Raw genomic sequence first — 15,214 nt, 5'->3', positions numbered from 1 at the left:
GGGAAGCCATGGCCCAACCCTGTAGGCACGCCCCTGGAAGCCACGCCCCCAACCCCGGGGCCACATGTGCTTGCCTGCTGGTCGCTCCCTGTGCCCAGCAAGATCCAAGCTCACTCGGCGCACGTGCTGAGCCCCAGCACCAGAAGCACCACAGTGTGAGCGGCTCAGAGAAGACCGGCGAGCGTGGGGTGGCTCATGGCTTGAACCGCTGCTTTGCAGGGAGAAGACCCGGGCCCGTGGGCAGGAATGGCGTCTGGCCTCCCGTCTCCAGGAAAATCAAGTGTGGGGGACTCGAAACCTGCTCCTAAATGTGCGTCGCACGCTGCTGATCAGAGCCCGACCCCACATCCAGGCCACAGGCTGGTCGCGTGGATGAAGTGCTCTGTAGCACACATAGATTATCCAGCTGCTTGCAAAACACAGTACGTTACTCATTCACGTGTCCATCAAATAAAAAATAAAGCTCCAAAGGGGGCTGATGACTACTATGGGAAATCAACTTTAATATTAGCCAAAGAAATCCATCTAATAGTGAATATTATGAAGTACTTATAGGAGAGCTTCCTTGTTATTAAGTGGGTTCACAGTAGCAAGAAATAATAACAGTCCTCCGCTTTCAGAGGTACTAACTCACAGTGAGAAAATGGAAGCATATTTTATTTATTCTTACTTCCACGGTTTAGTCGTTAACCAACCCTGCCTGGCTAAAGTGGGCATTAGTCAAAATTTGGACTTTAGCAGAAGCTACATATAGCAATTGCCCCCCAGAAAACAAAAGCGTGCAGCCCCAGATAGAGAAAGACCACCTCAAGGAAAGTCATTGCCAAAGTGCCCCCCACGAGAACCATGCCCACAAGAGCCACGGCCTAAGGCTGGCCACTAACTGGTGGTCCACGACTTGAGCCTTTGCTTGTGGGAGCAAAGAGCAGGAGATAAGTTTGCTCCAGTGGATGCGAAATCTGCCGCCCACGTCACTGTGCACAAGAGCGCTGGGCCTCTGTGTCCACCCACTTGCTCCCCTCTGCTGCGCCACGAACCGGCCACGACCATCAGTCCCGCGGGGGGTCGGGGCGGGGGCGGGGAGGGGCCTCCCCTCTGTTTGCCTCGCAGACTTTACACCAAAAAGTTTAAAAATTATGGGGGACCCCACAGAGCTTTTGTGTATATGATTTAGCTCTATGTGTACCATAGCGTGGATGAAAGCTGGAGAAATTTTAAATATTGATTAATTCATTTAAAAGTAACAGTTATAAGCCCATTGTATGTTAACATAAATAGCATATTTTAATGGGAAAAAAAGTAGATCTTCCAAATCCAAAAAAAATAGTGAGTAGGTCAATGTTTTAATATATGTGTGTGTGTGTGTCTCATGTCTGGTTAACAGAAGACAGATTCTCATAACTGCTGTGCATTCAATCTTTCATGGTATTTGTTTACAGTTTTTTAAGAAAATGCAACCTCACTACCAATATGTGGGTAGGAAAAAGAGGAATGTTGTAAAAAGTCTTTTCAGAAAACCACACTCTTCTTTGGTATTACACCAAAACTCAGCCAGTGGGAGTTTTCCTAAGGTCCAGCTGCAGCATCTGAGCCCAAATCGATGACCTTCACATTCTGTGCATTAAACATCACCAACCTCTCTTGCACGCCGGTGGATATTTGCTCACATATATGATTTTATAACAACACACACTGGCCATTTGGAAATACCAGCTCGAGGAGTCATGTGGGCACATTTCACAGTTCAAAACCAAAAAGTCACATTTGTTCAAATCCCCACTAATCACAGTGGAAAGGTTGTAAAGTATTGGGAAGCTGTCAGACTCACAGTGATAGACAACAGTTATCCAAAATTCTGATTTTTGCCTGAAAGTCCAAATTTCATCATTTGCCACAAATACTGTCCATTTTCCTGAAAGTGGCAAGTTCACTGTGCTCATTTTGGAAAATATTCCTGCCAGATATTAGACCCTGAACAGCTATAGCTTGTCAGCCATTCTTTCAGGTATAAAAGGTGTTTCATTAAAAAAAAAAAAAAAAAAGCAGGTGGTTCCCCCTGCCCCTCAAAGCAGGGCAGGTCCTTGGGCCCTGGTGCCTTGTGTCCAGCAGATGCTCTCCGCGCAGTTCCGTTCGCCGTGGAGCGGCAACGAGATGTGTCATCAAAGGCACAGACTGCAAGAACTAACAGTCCTTCTACTGCTTTGTCGGGGGCACTCTGTGTCTGTTCTGTGATCCTGAGGGGCGCCGCCGTCACCAGCAGCGCAGGCCACTGCCTGATTCACGCTGAGCGCCACGCTCCTGCCCATCAGCACAACCTCATCGTCGTCAGAATCGCAGGCGGCATCTTAGGGTGGTTATGAACATAGTTTTTACCTTCCAGACCTGCCCGGAAGGATCTCAGGGACCCCCGTGGTCTGTGCCCATGACTAGAGTGGTGATGGGCACCCCCTCCTCCTCTGGGTGCTGCCACAGAGCTGGCCAATCGAGGAGGGCACCCATCCCGGGGTGGGGGACTCAGGACACACTGTATGCTCCCGTGAAACCAACCGCTTCTTAGCTGCAAATAAGGACGCCCCACACCACCAAGCTCTCCGAATGTCCCACCAGGGACACATGGTGCCTGCAGGAGACCAGAGGCCGTGACCCACGGCTGGACCTAGAGGGATGGACATTGGCCTCTCTGGGGCGTCCAGCCTTCCTCTAGCTTCAGGGTCGAGGCATCTCCTCCAGACGACACTTGAAACCCAAGCAGCCTATCTTGCTGGTTTTTCTGTCTTCTGTCGATTTCACTGGTACAGACGTGTTTATCTTGCTCCAAAACACAAGCCTCGGGTCCGCTGCGTATCACCTCTTCCCTCTGGTACCCAGGGGCAGCAGGGCAGCCCTGCAGAATGTTCCCAATACTCTAGAGTGGCCCCTACACCGACACAGCCTCTGACAGTTCTCCGGACTTCCAGCTTCCTCCGCAAGAAGTTCTTATCCAGCATCCCACACACAGAGATAAGAAAGCAGAAATGCCCTCTGTCTTCGCTCCGGTGTTATCAGGGACAGTGAAGAAACACAAATATTCAGAAATAACAGCTTCCAAACCATAGCAGCCTGAGGGGAGAAAAGCATCTCACAGCAACAAAATTCTGTACCCAAATTTACTCAGACTGATGTTGGATGTTTGAAAACAGGGAAGATCACCTAAGTTACTCTAAGGAAGGATTTCTTTTGTTGAGAAGTCCATTCTCTCTGCAAGGTGAGGGGTTTGGAATCTGCGGTCCCAGGTCCCATGTGGCAGGAAGACGGGGTCTTGGGTGAGCTCCATGCCTCTGTCTTTGTCCTGCCCAGGGGGGGACCCGTTAGCACCAGTCTCCTGCTGCGTGCTGTCTTTATGATGCTCAGCCCCTTCCAAAATCTTGTGAATCCGAAGAAGCCCCCATGAAAAAGTAGCCTCATGCTGAACTCAGATAAAAAATAAGAGAAGTGGTAAATGAGTGATCTCTAACTGCTCTGAGGGTTCCCCCCATGGAGGCATTTCCTCTCTTCACTTCCCTCAGCAGCACCTGCCCACGGGGTGCCCTGCAAGGACTCAGCCTCCTCCATAATTGCTAACAGAGCTAATTTTCTGGGCAGGAACGGCATTTGAATAACAGTAAAGACTGATTTTCTGAGCAGGACCAGTAAGGCCCTCTCATCTCCCTTTGGGCAAGGTTAGTGACAGAGGTGAGTTGGCAAGTGTGTGAGCCCAGCAGGGGCCTTGGGTGGGACAGCAGGGACCTCGGGTGGGCTGGGCGTCAACACTGCCCCAGACAGCAGGACCCTGCCCAGCCACCTCCACCCACCTGTTCTCCCCCACGGCCCCAGCCCACAAAGATTCCATAGCAACAGGGATGACTTGGGGAGGGGAGGGCCTAGAGGGAGGACCAGAGCAGGTGGGAAACCTCAGGCCAAGTAAAGTTGTCACCTGGAGTTGTGCAAATGCCCGCTTGGCTTGTAGGAGTGCTTCTTTACCATCAGTGTCATTATCAGCAGCAAGACCACCATTGCTACAAGAGGTTTGTCTGGGAAGACTGGTCATCTGGACCACCTGTGCAGCTCTGTTTTCCCACATTGTGTGTCCCCCCTAAAGAGGAAGGAGTCCATGAGGCAGCTAGGGTAGTGGATGGAGCATCCTTCTGCAGCCACACTGATGGACTAAGATCCAAGTTCTGCCACCTGCGACTTATGGATCTCCCTGCACATCCATCATCTCTTCCGTAAAATAGAGACAATAGCCGTACCTCATCATGGACATTTACGAAGGGCCCAGAGCAGTCCTGACTCACAGGAAGCACTATTTATCTGTTCCTTAGATAAATGCATGTTATCCTGGCTTGGCCACTGGGCAGCTGAGTTCCAGTCTCCAGCCTAAGTCTATGCCTGCATTCGTCCTGAAACCACAGCAGAGGACTCAGTCTACTTCCATAGACAGAGGGAGCCTGTGTCTGCTGTTTTGGGCTTATTCTGAAGAGGCTTGTTCTCACTCTGCAGTGTGAGAGTGAACACAGTGGGTGCATTCTCCATAGCCATGGCAAGTAAATAAGGGGAAGGCAGAGGTCTCCTCCTTGTAAGCTATTTCTGCTTTGAACGCACAGAAATAAGCAAGAGGGGAAAAGTCTGCAGCTAAGAAAGTAGATAAGCCAGCTGAGATTATGAACCAGAAAGCAGAGCTACCCATCGTACTCTGCTAGACACAGATCAGATGCCTGGAGAAGTTTGGTCCCAGACACAAATCGTCCACATCCACCCCAATATCCAGGTAGTGCTTCTGCTGCCGCTTGAATTTCAGTGCAAAATCACCTTCAAGGAAACAGATCTGTAAGTGCAAATCAAACATCTGGCTGCCTCCATTACAAGTCTCTGGATGTATGAGGAAAAACCATGAACTTGTCGTCTCCCACCCAGGGCCAGGTCCCGCTCAACCAATTCTGAGAACAGTGAGCAAGTCCCAAGAGCTAGTGCAGAGAACTCCCTCACCTCTAACTCTGGGGTCCACCCTCTGCACCCAAGCCCCCACCCCATTGTCATATATGGTCACCAAGCCCAGTCCTTAGTTCTGTGATTGTATATCCCCAACAGATGGACAAGGCAGCAGACTGGCCATCTCAGGCTATGTCACAGTGGCTTTCAGCCAGGAAGTTTTACTCTGTGTTTCTGTTTGTGCCCATCACACAACACTCCACCATGTCTTCTTTGCTTCTGGGTCCTCTGAGAAGCAGACCCCAAGACAGAGTTCCCTGAGCAAAGAATGTCTTATGGAAAAATTCCAAGACAGCAGGGGAGCTGAGTAAACTGTCAGACTGTGTGGGGCCTGACCCTCAAGAAGGAGGGAGGGGCAGAAGGAAGACCACTGTGCAGATCTAGGGAAGTTTGGACAAAGTCACCGCCAGAGGCATCCACACCTCCAGGAATGCCCAGCCTGCCTGCCTCAGTATCCCTGCCACACTCTGTCACTGTTGTGGAAAATGAGACCTTCATGCAGATATAATGTATAAATAAATAAGTAAATTAAAATATAAATATAAATGAATGTTCAAATAACCCAAAGAAGGCAGAAAAATGGAAACAGACAAAATAAAAGACACCAAAAAGCTGTGGAAAAAACAGAACACAAATGATAAAACAGTAGAGCTAAATCCAACCATATCAATAATTATATTAAATGCAAATGGTCAAAAAATACAAATTAAAAGGCAGAGATTGTCAGAGTGGATTTTTTTTTTAAATACGAGTATATACTGTCTAGAAGCCCATTTCAAATATAATGTTATGGATGAATTAAAATAGAAAGATGGCTAGATTATACACACACACACACAACTAAAACTAATCAAACAAAGGCTAAAGTGGCTACATTAATATTAGACAAAAAAGAATTCAGAAGAAAAATTACCAGGCAAATAGGGGACATGACATGTTCATAAAAGACTCAACTCACCAAGAACAAATACCATCGTAAATGTATATGCGCCTGATAACAGTGCTATAAAAGATATGAGGCAAAAACTGATTGAACTGAAAAGAGAAATAGACTATTGTAATTGGAGATTTCAACACTTCTCTCTCAGCAACCGATAAAAAAATAAGTAGAGAGAAAGTCAGCAAAGATATAGAAGACCTAAGCTCTTCAAATGACTGGACAGAACTGATGTTTATAGAGCACTTCTTTCCAAAGCAGCAGAAGGCACGTTTTGTTAAAGTGCACATGTGACATTTGCCAAGGCAAACCAGATCTATATCCTGGGTCATAAAACAAGCCAGCACACATTTAAAAGAATAGAAATCATAAAATGTATGTTCCTCAACAGGAATGGAATTAAACTAGAAATTAATATTTGGAAAACCTCCTTATACTTGAAAGTTATACAAAATAATTCTAAGTAGCCCATGAGTCAAAGAGGAAGTATCAAAGAAACATTAGAAGACATTATAATTAAATGAAAATTAAAATATATTAAAATTTATGGAATGGAGATGAAGCAATGCTTAAAGGAAATTCATGCCATTAGATGCATATATTAGAAAAGAAGAAAGCACTCAAATCAATAATCTATGTTTCCACCTTAAGAAACCAGAAAAATAAAGAGCAAAATAAACACAGAGTAAGAAGACATAAGGAAAACAGATAAGAGCAGAAATCAATTTTGAAAACAGAAAAACGATACCAAAATATCAAAAAAAAAAAAATCAATGAAACCAAAAGCTGCTCCTTTGAAAAGAGTTCAGTAAAATTGATAAAACTCCTAGCCAGTCTGACCAAGAGAAAAAAAAAGACAAAGATACAAAAACACCATTATTAGGAATGATGAAGGAATATTGCTATGGACCTCACAGACATTACAGAATCATTAGGTAATGTTTAGCACAACTTTATACACACAAATTGAACAGCTTATATGACATGGACCAATTCCTTCAAAAACAAATTACCAAAACTGACTCAAGGAGAAATAGATCATCTGAATCATCCTATTAAAAGAATTTGTTTGTAAGAAAGAGAGAAAGAGATTGGGGGAGGGGACTTCCAGAAAAGTAAAACTCCAGGACCATATGACTTCACTGCTAAACACCTAAGGAAGAAGTAATACTACAGTCCACAATCTTCCCAGAAAACAGAAGGACAGTTAACTCTTCTCAATTTAATTCTGTGAGGGCAGGATTACGTTGATATCAAAATCAGACAAAACAGTACAAGAAAAGTACAGACCAGAAAAAAACAAGATGGCAGAGGAGTGGGAGACCTGGATTTCGTCTGGTCTCAGGAATTCAGCTGAATAGGGATCAAACCATTCTGAACACCTACGAACTCAACAGGAGATCGAAGAGGAGAGTAGCAACAACTCTCTGAACAGAGAAGCGACCACTTACTGGAAGGTAGGACGTGCAGAGAAGTGAATCCAGGCGATATTCGGGAGGATAGACGGCGGGGGAGGGGGCCTCCGTCGGCCGCTTCTGGCAAGTGCTAGAGCCGCGGAGCACAAAATCGGAACTTTTAGAAGTCGGCTCCGCTGAGGGAGGTCGCTGCAGTGGCTAAGCGGGGGTGGAACCCTCGCGGGACAGTGTGGTCTAAGGACCCTCGGGGTCACAGAAAGACCGGGGGTGCCTGAGTGCGGCAGAGCTCCCAGGGATTGGAGCGGGGAAGCCGGCTGCAGAGACGGAGCCGAGGCGCGGGCTCTCAGCTCGGGGTTGCCATAAACTGTGATCCGCGGCCCAGTCGGGCCACTGCTCCTCCAGCAGGGACCCAACAAGCGGCAGATCCGGGGAGACTCCCCTTCCTCCCCCGGGAGGAGCGGCGCGGGAGCGCACCGCAGGGATCTGCTGGGTTTGGAGACTCCACACGGGGTCGGGTGCCAGAGATAGAAACGCTCGGTCACAGGCCGGGTGAGCACGGAGTGCGGCCGGAGACCGGGGACAAGGGAGTGACTGCTTTTCTCTGGGGGCGCACTGAGGAGCGGGGCCCCGAGTTCTCAGCTCCTCCGGGCGGATACTGGGAGGCCACCATTTTCACCCTGGTCCTCCAAAGCTGTACCGAGAGCTTGCAGGGAACAAAAGCTCCTGAGAGCAAACCCGAGCAGCTTGCTTAGCCCGGACCGACAAGGGCGGGGCAATTCTGCCTCCGCAAAGACATTTGGGAACCACGGCAACAGGCCCCTCCCCCAGAAGATCAGCACGAACAGCCAGCAAGCCAAGACCAAGTTTACCGATCAAGGAGAACGGGAGAACTCCAGCGCTAGGGGAACACTGCACATAGAATTCATGGCTTTTTTACGATGATTCATTAGTCTTTCAAAGTTAATTTTTTTAACTGTCTTTTTTTATTTAATTTTTCTTTTTCCCTTTTTCAACCACCATCTTATCAATCCCTTTTTTAAAAAAAAAAAATTTTATTTCTTCATTTTTAGAGTCATATTCTATCCCTTCATAGTAGTTACCCTTATTTTTGGCATATATATATAAGTTGTTCTCTCTTTAAAATTTTGAGATACAGTTTCTTCTAACAAATCAAAATATACCCTAAATCTCTAGTGTATGGCTTTGTTCTAGTCTCCTGCCTGATCACATTCTCTCCCCTTTTTTTCTTACTTTTTTTAACCCTCTTCTGTCTTTTTTCAAACACCTTTTATCAATTCCTTTTTTAAAATTTTTTATTATTTTCATCTTTACAAGCATATTCCATCACTTCATCATATCAACCCTTCATTGTACATAGTTAAGTCTTTCTTTCTTTGAAATTTTAGGAGGCACTTTCTTCTAACAGACCAAAATACACCGAAAATCAAGTGTATGACACTGATCTATGCACCAGCCTGATCATATTTGATCATATTCTGTTTTTTTGTTTTGTTTTGTTCTGTTTTGTTAGTTTTTATCTTTTTCTTTTTCTTTTTTTTTCCACTTTCTTTTTTCTTTCTTTCCATTTATTTTCCCCTGGTTTCAGGTCTTTTCTGATTTCTTTAGAGTATATTTGCTGGGGACGTTGTTAACCTGTTAGCATTTTGTTCTCTCATTCATCTATTCTCCTATGGACAAAATGACAAGACAAAAAAAAACTACTCAACAAAAAGAAAAACAGGTAGTACCGTCTGCCTGGGACCTACTCAATACGGACATTAGTACGATGTTGGACCTAGAGTTCAGAATCATGATTTTAAAGATACTAGCTGGGCTTGAAAAAAGCATGGAAGTTATTAGAGAAACCTTTCTGGAGAAATAAAAGAACTAAAATCTAACCAAGTCGAAATCCAAAAGGCTATTGATGAGGTGCAATAAAAAATGGGGGCACTCACTGCTAGGATAAATGAGGCAGAAGAGAGAATCAGTGATATAGAAGACCAAATGACAGAAAATAAAGAAGCTGAGAAAAAGAGAGAGAAACAACTACAGGATCACGAGGGCAGAATTCGAGAGATAAGCGATACGATAAGACGAAACAACATCAGAATAATTGGGATCCCAGAAGAAGAAGAAAGAGAGAGGGGGGCAGAAGGTATATTGGAGCAAATAATAGCAGAGAACCTCCCTAATGTGGGGAAGGAAACGGGCATCAAAATCCAGGAGGCACAGAGAACCCCTCTCAAAATCAATAATAATAGGTCAACACCCCGACATCTAACAGTAAAACTTACGATTCTCAGAGACAAAGAGAAAATCTTGAGAGCAGCTCGGGAGAAGAGATGTGTAACCTAAAATGGTAGAAACATTAGATTGGCAACAGACTTATCCACAGACCTGGCAGGCCAGAAAGGACTGGCATGATATCTTCAGAGCACTAAACGAGAAAAATATGCAGCCAAGAATATTATATCCAGCTAGGCTGTCGTTGAAAATAGAAGGAGAGATAAAAAGCTTCCAGGACAAACAAAAACTAAAGGAATTTGCAAACACGAAATCAGCCCTACAAGAAATATTGAAAGGGGTCCTCTAATCAAAGAGAGAGCCTAAAAGCAGCATAGACCAGAAAGGAAAACAGACAATATACAGTAACAGTCACCTTACAGGCAATACAATGGCACTAAATTCATACCTTTCAATAGTTACCCTGAATGTAAAGGGGCTAAATGCCCCAATCAAAAGACACAGGCTATCAGATTGGATTAAAAAACAAGACTCATCGATATGCTGTGTGCAAGAGACTCATTTTACCCAAAGACACACCCAGATTGAAAGTAAGGGGGTGGAAAACAATTGACCACGCTAATGGACACCAAAAGAAAGCTGAGGCGGCAATCCTTATATCAGACAAATTAGATTTTAAAACAAAGACTGTAATAAGAGATGAGGAAGGACACTATATCCTACTTAAAGGATCTATCCAACAAGAAGATCTAACAATGGTAAATATCTATGCCCCTAACATGGGAGCAGCCAATTATACAAGGTAATTAATAACAAAAGCAAAGAAACACATTGATAACAATACAATAGAGTGAGGGACTTTAACACCCACCTGACTGAAAAGGACAGATCATCTAAGCAAAAGATCAACAAGCAAATAAAGACTTTAAATGACACACTGGACCAAATGGACTTCACAGACATATTCAGAACATTCCATCCCAAAGCAACGGAATACACGTTCTTCTCTAGTGCCCATGGAACATTCTCCAGAATTGATCACATCCTAGGTCATAAATCAGGTCTCAACCGGTACCAAAAGATTGGGATTATTCCCTGCATATTTTCAGACCACAGTGCTTTGAACCTAGAACTCAATCACAAGAGGAAAGTCGGAAAGAACTCAAATACATGGAGGCTAAAGAGCATCCTACTAAGGAATGAATGGGTCAACCAAGAAATTAAAGAAGAATTAAAAAATTCATGGAAACCAATGAAAATGAAAACACAACTGTTCAAAATCTTTGGGATACAGCAAAGGCAGTCCTGAGAGGAAAGTATATAGCAATACAAGCCTTTCTCAAGAAACAAGAAAGGTCTCAAATACACAACCGAACCCTACACCTAAAGAAGCTGGAGAAAGAACAGCAAATAAAGCCTAAACCCAGCAGGAGAAGAGAAAAATAAAGATCAGAGCAGAAATCAATGAATAGAAACCAAAGGAATAGTAGAACAGATCAACGAAACTAGGAACTGGTTCTTTGAAAGAATTAACAAGATTGATAAACTCCTGGCCAGACTGATCCAAAAGAAAAGAGAAATGACCCACATCAACAAAATCATGAATGAAAGAGGAGAGATCACAACCAACACCAAAGAAATACAAACAATTATAAGAACATATTATGAGCAACTCTGTGCCAGCAAATTAGATAACCTGGAAGAAATGGGTGCATTCCTAGAGATGTATCAACTACCAAAATTGAACCAGGAAGAAATAGAAAACTTGAACAGACCTATAACCACTAAGGAAATTGAAGCAGTCATCAAAAATCTCCCAAGAAATAAAAGCCCAGGGCCAGATGGCTTCCCAGGGGAATTCTATCAGACATTTAAAGAAGAATTAATACCTATTCTCCTGAAACTGTTCCAAAAAATAGAAATGGAAGGAAAACTTCCAAACTCATTTTATGAGGCCACCATTACCTTGGTCCCCAAACCAGACAAAGACTCCATCAAAAAGGAGAATTATAGACCAATACCCTTGATGAACATGGATGCAAAAATTCTCACCAAAATACTAGCCAATAGGACCCAACAGTACATTAAAAGGAGTATTCACCATGACCAAGTGGGATCTATCCCTGGGCTTCAAGTTTGGTTCAACATCCGCAAATCAATCAACGTGATATAATACATTAACAAAAGAAAGAACAAGAAGCATATGATCCTCTCAATAGATGCAGAAAAAGCATTTGACAAAGTACAACATCCTTTCTTGATCAAAACTCTTCAGAGTATAGGGATAGATGGTACCTACCTCAATATCATAAAGCCGTCTATGAAAAACCTACAGCGAATATCATTCTCAATGGGGAAAAACTGAGAACTTTCCCCTGAAGGTCAGGAACGCGGCAGGGATGTCCACTCTCACCACTGCTATTCAACATAGTATTAGAAGTCCTGGCCACAGCAATCAGACAACAACAACAACAACCAAAAAAATCAAAGGCATCCAAATCGGCAAAGAGGAAGTCAAACTCTCACTCTTTGCAGATGATATGATACTGTAGGTGGAAAACCCAAAAGACTCCACCCCAAAACTGCTAGAACTCATACAGGAATTCAGTAAAGTGGCAGGGTATAATTTCAATGCACAGAAATCAGTGGCATTCCTATACACCAACAACAAGACAGAAGAGAGACAAACCAAGGAGTCGATCCCATTTACAACTGCACCCAAAACCATAAGATACCTAGGAATAAATCTAACCAAAGAGGCAAAGGATCTGTACTCAGAAAACTATAAAATACTCACAAAGAAATTGAGGAAGACACAAAGAAATGGAAAAACGTTCCATGCTCATGGATTGGAAGAACAAACATTGTGTAGATGTCAATGCTACCTAGAGCAATCTACACATTTAATGCAATCCCCATCAAAATACCATCCACTGTTTTCCAAAGAAATGGAACAAATAATCCTAAAATTTTATGGAACCAGAAAAGACCCTGAATAGCCAGAGGAATCTTGAAAAAGAAAAGCAAAGCTGGTGGCATCACAATTCCGGACTTCCAGCTCTATTGCAAAGCTGTCATCATCAAGACAGTATGGTACTGGCACAAAAACAGACTCATAGGTCAATGGAACAGAATCGAGAGTCCAGAAATGGACCCTCAACTCTATGGTCAACTCATCTTTGACAAAGCAGGAAAGAATGTCCAATGGAAAAAAGACAGTCTCTTCAACAAATGGTGTTGGAAAAATTGGACAGCCACATGCAGAAGAATGAAACTGGACCATTTCCTTACACCACACACAAAAATAGACTCCAAATGGTTGAAAGACCTAAACGTGAGACAGGAGTCCATCAAATCCTAAAGGAGAACACAGGTAGCAACCTCTTCGACCTCAGCCGCAGCAACTTCTTCCTAGAAACATTGCCAAAGGCAAGGGAAGCAAGGGCAAAAATGAACTATTGGGATTTCATCAAGATAAAAAGCTTTCGCACAGCAAAAGAAACAGTCCACAAAACCAAAAGGCAACCGACAGAATGGCAGAAGATATTTGCAAATGACATATCCGATAAAGGGCTAGTATCCAAAATCTATGAAGAACTTATCAAACTCAACACCCAAAGAACAAATAATCCAATCAAGAAATGGGCAGAAGACATGAACAGATATTTTTCCAAAGAAGACATCCAAATGGCCAACAGACACATGAAAAAGTGCTCAACATTGCTCGGCATCAGGGAAATCCAAATCAAAACCTCAATGAGATACCACCTCACACCCGTCAGAATGGCTAAAATTAACAAGTCAGGAAATGACAGATGTTGGGGGATGCCGAGAAAGGGGAACCCTCCTACACTGTTGGTGGGAATGCGAGCTGGTGCAGCCACTCTGGAAAACAGTATGGAGGTTCCTCAAACAGTTGAAAATAGAGCTACCATATGATCCAGCAATTGCACTACTGGGTATTTACCACAAAGATACAAATGTAGGGATCCGAAGGGGTACGTGCACCCCAATGTTTATAGCAGCAATGTCCACAATAGCCGAACTGTGGAAAGAGCCAAGATGTCCATCGACAGATGAATGGTTAAAGACGATTTGGTATATATACAATGGAATATTATGCAGCCATCAAAAGGAATGAGATCTTGCCATTTGCAATGACGTGGATAGAACTGGAGGGTGTTATGCTGAGTGAAATAAGTCAATCAGAGAAGGACATGTATCATATGACCTCACTGATAAGAGGAATTCTTAATCTCAGGAAACAAACTAAGAGTTGCTGGAGTGGGGGTGGGAGGGATGGATGGGGTGCCTGGGTGATGGACAGTGGGGAGGGTATGTGCTATGGTGAATGCTGTGAATTGTGCAAGACTGTTGAATCGCAGATCTGTACCTCTGAAACAAATAATGCAACATATGTTAAGAAAAAAGAAAAAGAAGATAGAATGAGGGGAAGAATGAAGGGGGATAAATTGGAGGGGGAGATGAACCATGAGAGACGATGGACTTTAAAAAACAAACTGAGGGTTCTAGAGGGGAAGGAGGTGGAGGGATGGGTTAGCCTGGTGATGGGTATTAAAGAGGGCACGTTCTGCATGGAGCACTGGGTGTTATGCACAAACAATGAATCATGGAACACTACATCAAAAACTAATGAAGTAATGTATGGTGATTAACAGAACAATAAAAAAATTTAAGGAAAAAAAACTACAGACCAATATTACTCATGAACACAAACACAAAATGTTCAACATTGGCAAACTGGATCCAGCAATATATTAAAAGAACAATACATCACAATCAACTGGGCTTTGTTGATTGCCAAGTTGATGCAGCACTTGTAAATCAATTAATGGAACCTACCACAGTAACAGATTAAAAAATATAATCACATAATCCTGTAGCTTAAATTAGCAGAAAACATATTTGACAAAATTCCACATCCTTTCACTCTCAGGAAAGAGAGAAAATAACTTCCTTATTTATGAAGATTTTATTTATTTATTTGAGACAAAGCGAGAGAGATCACAGAAGGAGAGGGAGCAGAAGAAGCAGACTCTCCGCTGAGCAGAGAGCCCAACACAGGGCTTGATCCCAGGACCCTGACATGATGACCTGAGCCAAAGGCAGACACTTAACTGACTGAGCCACCCGGGCGCACCCTGAGCTTAATAAAGCACATTTACCAAAAAAAAAAAAAAAAATCTATGAATAACATGTTATTTAACGGTTAAAGACTAAATGCTTTTGCTATAATATTGGTGATAAGGCAAGGATGTCTTCTCTTTCTTTTTCCATCCCTAATCAATATTGTACTAATTATAGCCAATGCAATAACATAAGAAAAAGAAATAAAAAGGCACACAGATGAAAGAGGAAGAAATAAAACTGTCCCTATATACAAGATGATTCAGAAAATCTCATGGGATCTACACCCCCCCCAAAAAAAGGTCCTAGAACCTATACATGAATTATAAATCTTCTCACAAAATAAAAGGTCAATGTACAAAAAAAAAAATCACCTATTTTCTACATACCAGCAATGAATGATTAGAAAAGAAAATTTTAAAAACAATCTCATTTACTTCAGCTCCAAAAAATGAACTATGTA

Source organism: Callorhinus ursinus, unplaced genomic scaffold, assembly GCF_003265705.2.
Source record: "Callorhinus ursinus isolate GAN/ISIS: 27379988/994484 unplaced genomic scaffold, GSC_fseal_2.0 scaffold58, whole genome shotgun sequence".
In the NCBI taxonomy this organism is placed as follows: domain Eukaryota; kingdom Metazoa; phylum Chordata; class Mammalia; order Carnivora; family Otariidae; genus Callorhinus; species Callorhinus ursinus.
The sequence above is the reverse complement of the archived record's forward strand: the minus strand, read 5'-3'. Positions refer to the sequence as shown.